The 6,737-nt window shown below is 43.0% G+C and overlaps 1 long non-coding RNA gene across 1 annotated transcript; it reads right to left on the reverse strand.

The window, feature by feature from the left end:
• Nucleotides 1–4,789: 4,789 nt before the first annotated feature.
• On the reverse strand, nt 4,790–6,732 carry LOC311595233. The gene is made up of 2 exons (XR_014778368.1): nt 6,556–6,732; nt 4,790–5,482 (listed from the first exon to the last, which is right to left on the reverse strand). It is a non-coding gene; the product is annotated as an uncharacterized lncRNA (long non-coding RNA).
• Between the last annotated feature and the right edge of the window lie 5 nt (nt 6,733–6,737).

The following is a 6,737-nucleotide window of genomic DNA, read 5'->3' on the forward strand; positions in this document are numbered from 1 at the left end:
GCCACCAGGCCTCCCCACCAAGGGGAAGTGGTCAAATATAGGGCACCAGAGTTCACGTCTGAGTCAGTCCCTGTTCTCCACTCAACTGTGGAGAATATCTTTTCCTTTGGCTAGATCTGAGTAGGGGGTTTGATGTTTACTGCCAGTAGTATCCTTGGTTGGTGCAGTAGTTTGAGCAGAACCCCTGGGCCCAGACCTGCCCATCATGATATTCTTCTTGTAGGTTTCTAGGACCCTGTGAATCCTTCTATTTCCCCATTTTCCCATACTTTCTCACCTAGAGTCCCTATAGGATGTCCTTATATCTATCCCAATCTCCTGGTAAGTGAAGACTTTCATGAAACATGCCTCCTGGGCTAGTGAGTATATACCATGTGAGTCTTTCTGCTTCTGGGTTAACTCATTCAGTATGACCATTTCTAGTTCCATCCATTTGTGCACAAATTTCAGGATTTCCTTGTTTTTTATAGCTAAGTAGTATTCCATAGTGTAAAATGTACCACAGTTTCTTTATCCATTCTTCTACTGAGGGACATTTAGGTTGTTTCCAGTTCTGGCTATTATGAATAAGGCTGCTATGAACATGGTTGAACATATGTCTTTATTGTGTGATGGAGCATCTTCTGGGTATATTCCAAGGAGTAGAATAGCTGGGTCTTGAGGAAGCCCTATTCCCAATTTTCTGAGATGGCACCAAATAGATTTCCAAAGTGGTTGTACAAGTTTGCATTCCCACCAGCAATGAAGAAGTGTTTCCCTTTCTCCACATCCTCACCAGCATGTGCTGTCACTTGAGTTTTTGATCTTAGCCATTCTGATGGGTGTAAGATGGAATCTCAGAGTTGTTTTGATTTGCATTTCTCTGATGACAAAAGACATTGAGCATTTAAGTGTTTCTTAGCCATTCGATATTCCTCTGTTAAGAATTCTCTGTTTAGTTCTGAGCTCCATTTCTTAATTGGGTTATTGGGTTTGGTGGTATTCAATTTCTTGAGTTCTTTATATATTTTGGATATTAGACCTTTGTCAGATGTAGGGTTGGCAAAGATCTTTTGCCAGTCTGTAGGCTGTCACTTTGTTCTGTTGACTGTGTCTTCTGTCTTACAGAAGCTTCTGAGCCTCATGAGGTCCCATTTATTGATTGTTGACATTAAGGCTTGGGCTGTTGGTGTTCTGTTCAGGAAGTTGTCTCCTGTGCCAATGTGTTCTAGGCTCTTCCCTACTTTTTCTTCTAACCAATTTAGTGTCTCTGGTTTTATGTTGAGGTCTTTAATCCATGTGGACTTTTGTGCATGGTGATAAATATGGATCTAATTGCATTTTTCTACATGTAGACATCCAGTTAGACCAGCACCATTTGTTGAAGATGCTATCCTTTTTCCATTTCATCTCTTTAGGATGGACAAGTAAAAGTTGATGTGCACCCTCCTCAAGTTGCTTTTGGTCCTGATGTTTAATCACAGCAAGTAGAAAGCAAACTAAGGCAAAAACTGGTAGCAAGAGTGGAGGAATGCTGTGGCAGTCCTGACCATATTATTTAGTGTAGGGTTGTGCAAGGAGTTTGACACAGTGGGCTGGAAAAAACAATGAGTGTTTAGGGATTAATGAGCTCTTGTGGAGACTTGGAAGGTAATTGTGAGAACAGTGTATTACCTGGGAGAAAATGGAGGCCAGGCTTGGGACACTTCAGAAGGAAGCTTGAGAGTCTCTCACAGATTTTATAGGAGTTATTTACATGATATTTTGTATTACCAATCTGGCATTTCTGCTCAGCTGGAACTAAAGAATTAGCTGTGATTACGAAGAAACCAATACCACCAAAGTGAAACTTTTACTGGAATAAATGATTCTGGTTAGCAAGAGTTAAGTCAGCTATTAAGAAGATACCTAGCATTGTTGAAGTGGAATTTTCAGGAAGTATTTTCTCATGTCCAGAACATTGATACTGTTAGAGAAGGCCAAGGCTGCATGCAACTTTCGCCATCAGCTGAATTTGGTAACGTGTAAAAGTCTCCCAGGTGACTCTGGTTTTGAAGGCCTGAAGGGATCCTGGAGAATCGATGAGGTTTGGCACTGTGAAAAGCCAAGAGAGGACATTGATAAAGGTGTAGCCGGCAGTGGCAACCCCGGGATTTAAGGGGTCCGGTAGAGGAGCTGAGGCTTGGCACCATTTGGTGGGTCAGAGCCCCGGGAGAGGCTGCTAGTGAAGGTACAGCTCAGGTGCTGTGCAGACCCCAAAATACTGGGGATGGCAGGACCATGGGCGTCTGCCAAGAAAAGCCGCGAGTGTGGAGTGGTGTTGGCCGAGGCTTAGAAGAGAAGCCACACGTTCTGTGAAAGGCAGACCCCAAGGTGGAGCTGCGCGAGTTCTCTGGAGCCCAGGACATCAGGTGGAAACCTCAGGCGCAAGATATTGAGCTATAGGATTTGATTTACACCATTGGTGCTTCGTTTTGCTTTAGTTTGCTTGTAACTGGACCCTCTTGATTCTTCAGCTGGAAATATAAAGATAGAGCAGGGCGTAGTCTCGCATGCCTTTAATCCCAGCACTCAGGAGGCAGAGACAGGTGAATCCCTGTGAGTTCAGCGTGACAGCCAGGGATACCCACAGGGAAACCTTGTCTCGAAAAACCAAAATAAATAAATAAATAAATAATTTAAAAATATATAGTGAAGATATTTAACTTTTTGATTTACAGGTGCCACAATTAATACATTCTGGATGTTTGAAAGAGACTGAACTTTTAAAGTGTTTGGAACTTTAAATATTGTGGGGCTTTTAAAAGTTGGTATGTTTTATATTATTATATTGATATCAATATGGGACCTTAGAGATTAAAAAAAGAAGAGATTACTTTTTAATAGTTTTGTATTGATGAGTGACATTAACAAGGCGTTTATTATTCTGGTTTGGTTTTTTACTGTTGTTTTTGTTTTAGTTTTTGCCAACTTCACATAAATTGGAATTATCAGTTGAGAAAATGCCTCTATCAGATGCTCAGAGGCAAGCAACTCTGTAGGTTATTTTCTTGATTAATGATTGCTGTGGGAGGGCCCAGCTCACTGACGGGAGCACCACCACTGGGAAGGTGTCCTGAGCGCTATAAGAAAGCTGGGTGAGCAGGCTATGGGACCAAGCCAGTCAGCAGCACCTGCCCTGACTTCAGTTCAGGATGGACTACAACTGTCAGCTGAAACAAACTATTTTCTCCCGGAGTTGCTTTTGGCCATGGTGTTTTACAGTAGTAATAGCAAGCAAAATATGGTCGGGCATGGTGGCGCACACCTTTAATCCCAGCACTCGGGAGGCAGAGGCAGGAGGATCGATGTGAGTTCGAGGCCAGCCTGGTCTACAAAGTGAGTCAGGGATAGCCAAGGCTAACACAGAGAAACCCTATCTCGAGAAAATTAAAAGAAAAAAAAAAAGCAGAATATAGCATAAGCCTTCTTGAAAAATTGTACTGAACTTTCATAGTCCTCTTTTGAGTTCTCCACTTAGAGAAACGTCTCCCTAAGAGAGCTTAAGCATTTTGCTACTGCAATTTGTTTTGACTCCAGAAATGACCTCAGACCCAGGTTTTAATGATGTTCCATTATTTTCTGGCCTTTCCAAGATTCTGATACCCTCTCAGGGCTAATAACACCTTAGCCACACAGCTCTAATTTGAGCTAGTCCGACCTGCTCCCACTCTCCCAATTTCTTCTTAGGTAAACAAAAACGTCTGAGCTGATTGACAGTAAATTGAAAGGGCCTTTCTGATTATTAGAGTACATTTCATCCAAATGATTTTTCTAAAGCTGAAATTATTCGGGTGATAAATATTTATTGAGCAGTGCCTATGTTATTAGCACAGTGTTCAGTGCTAGATATACAGGGTACCCAAGATAAGCAGTCTGCCAGACTAATGAGGTTCTGAGTGGTAAATGAGCATCTATGGCATGATAAACATCCTGATATTGTGGAAGGTAAGGTTCCACAAGCTATGGGAGCATGTGGGAGGAACAACTAATCCAGAGCTGGGGGTCATGGAAGGCTAGGCAGATGGTTAGTGTTTATCTGCTTTGTATTCATTGATTTGTTAAACAAATATTAGAGAGGTGAATGTACATAAGGCACTATGCACACTATGTTTCTATTATTTCCATAAACTAGTAGAAATATAAGAAGTTCTTATAATGTAACAGAAAAGGTATGTAAATAAAAATATGTACTTTGTTATGTTAAATGTGATAATGTCAAATTATTAAGGAAGGTTTTACAAAAAACCACATATTCTGTATCAGTCAGGGTACTCTAGAGACATGGAACTGATAAAATGAGGATATTCGTTTATATACATTGTTGTATATACATTATATTATGTATAATTTATGTATATAGTATAATTTATGTATATGTATAATTTATGTATATATATACACAAGCACATATATGTGATTAATTAGAGTTGCTTACAGGCTGTGGTCCAGCTAGTCCAACAGTGGCTGTCTACCTCTGGGAATCAGAGTCCATTAGCTGTTCAGCCCATGAAGCTGGATGTCTCAGCTGATCTTCAGGGTACTTTGGAAAGCTGAAGAAGTAGACGCCAATGCTGGAGAAGGGACGAGGCTGCCAGCAAGAGCAAGAGCAAGCAGGGAAGCCAGCAAGTGCTTCCTCCTCCCATGTTCCACAGAGGCCGCAAGCAAAAGTTGTGGGCCAGATTTAAGGTGGGTCTTCCCACTTTTAAAAGATCTGGATTTAAAAGTGGGTCTTTCCACCTCAAATCATTCACACAAGAAAAATCCGTCATCAATGTCCCCAGCCACTTGGGTTTTATTTCATTCCAGATGTAGTCAAAGTTGACAACCAAGAACAGTCATCATAAAAAGAACAGTCATCATAAATTGCGTGTAGAATTCGGCTTGACCCTGCAGGTTAAGGAGGAACACGACAGAGCTGGCAACATGCCAGAATCATACAGAGACATGAAAGAGTGTGAACAGTTACCGGCACTACGCCTATCACATGTGACCAAGACATGAAGAGTGATTGACAGTGGATGGGCTGGAAAATGATAGGGTGCCACTAAGCATCTTCTGTGCCAGTTTAAGCAGACAGGACTAACTCTGTGAAGCATGGAAGCCACTGGGTGGTTTCGAGTCTCCAAGTGGCTGGTCAGGTTCCCATTTCAAAGAGAGATTTGTAAGTGTCCAGTGATGGACTGGAAGAAGCAATTTATTTGGTCTTCACCTCGGGAAGTAACTGCTGCAGAGTTTTCACTGGCATTTTGTTGGGGAGGGTCCGGGGCTGGAGACCATCCCCAAACTGAGGGAAATCGACACATAGTCAGTCACACTGGAATGTTGTTGGGAACTTCTGTCCAGCCCACATTGGGAATCTGGCCGCAGCGTGCGTTCTAAGTAGCTTAGTGTACTTGGGTGAATCGAATTTGTACCAACTGAATCGGACCCTTTGGAGCCTCTTCTTTGGGTTGGTTTGAGGCTTAAATAAGACAATGTTCATGTAAAGCCCTTGTCAAATAAGAAAGATCTCATCAAATATTAGCCTTTTTTAAAAATCACAATTACCCTACCATATATCCAATTTTTGGGTAGCAAACAGTGCTGTATATGGCAGTTTTTGCTTACTGAAAGTTGCACATATACATGCATATATGTACGTATATACATATATGTTTACTTTTTTTTTTTGAGAGAGAGAGAGTGGGCCTTGCCGTGTAGCCCATGATGACCAAGAGCTCACTGTCTAACTCAGGTTAGCTTCCTCTGCTCTATAACTCTGCCTTAGCCTCCAGAGTGCTGGGCTTACAGGTACACAACACTATACTCAGAAAAACAAAAATTCTTTCTGAGAGATTCACACGACTACAGCTACTCTTAATAGTTAACATGTCTTATTCTCAATAAAGAAATGGGGGTGGGGTGAGGGGAGGGATTGTGCTAATAGATTAAGGAACTGTTGCAAATCACACATTGCCAGAGGAAACCACTGCAAGGTACGTGGCAAGTATTTGACTCAAATACTATAAACTGGACTAATTGCTTTTAAACTGAGCTTATGGCAGCCACCTGATGTTTGCTGAATTGAAAACAGCATGTTGGATGCTCTTAACAGTTGCTGGCGTCTAACAGTATATAAATTAACAAGTGCTCAGTAAAGAGCGAGCTATTATTTAAGCTTCAGGTTTTGATAAAAAAAAAAGGGGGGGGTTGGTGTCTTAAATAGCCCTTTTCTCCCAGTGAAAAAGGTAAAACAAAGCTCTTTATCTTTTAGATAGTTTCACCCAGGGGCCTAGCACATCTTGCTAGCCAAGTGGCTCCCTGCCCCATGTGATTGATTCCTTCCTTTAGACTGGAGCAAATTACTCTTGGCCGGCCAAACTTATGAGTCAAGGCCCCTGGGCGTTTCTGCACTCCGCCAGCCACAGCCCGTGCACCCAAACCCTCTCCACGTGAATCCACCAAATAAGGTTTCCCAGCACCCAGCACTGTTCCCTTAAGCGAGGATCTCGCCTAAAGGGTACAAGGGAAAGGCCGAACCCCTCTAGCACCCACCCCTCCTGAGGCAGCAGCCAATCGCTTTGCTCCGTGGTGCGCCCGCAGACTCAGAGGCGCGGGAGCCGAGCGCGTGGGTGGAGCGCGAATCCCAGTCCGTCACGTGCTGCCTTAGGGTCTCCCCGCCTTCTCTCGCCCCGCGGCGCCGAGGGGGCGGAGCCCGGGAGCCGCCGCGCATGCTC

This window comes from Acomys minous (genome assembly GCF_964271855.1).
Source record: "Acomys minous genome assembly, chromosome: 3".
Classification (NCBI taxonomy): domain Eukaryota; kingdom Metazoa; phylum Chordata; class Mammalia; order Rodentia; family Muridae; genus Acomys; species Acomys minous.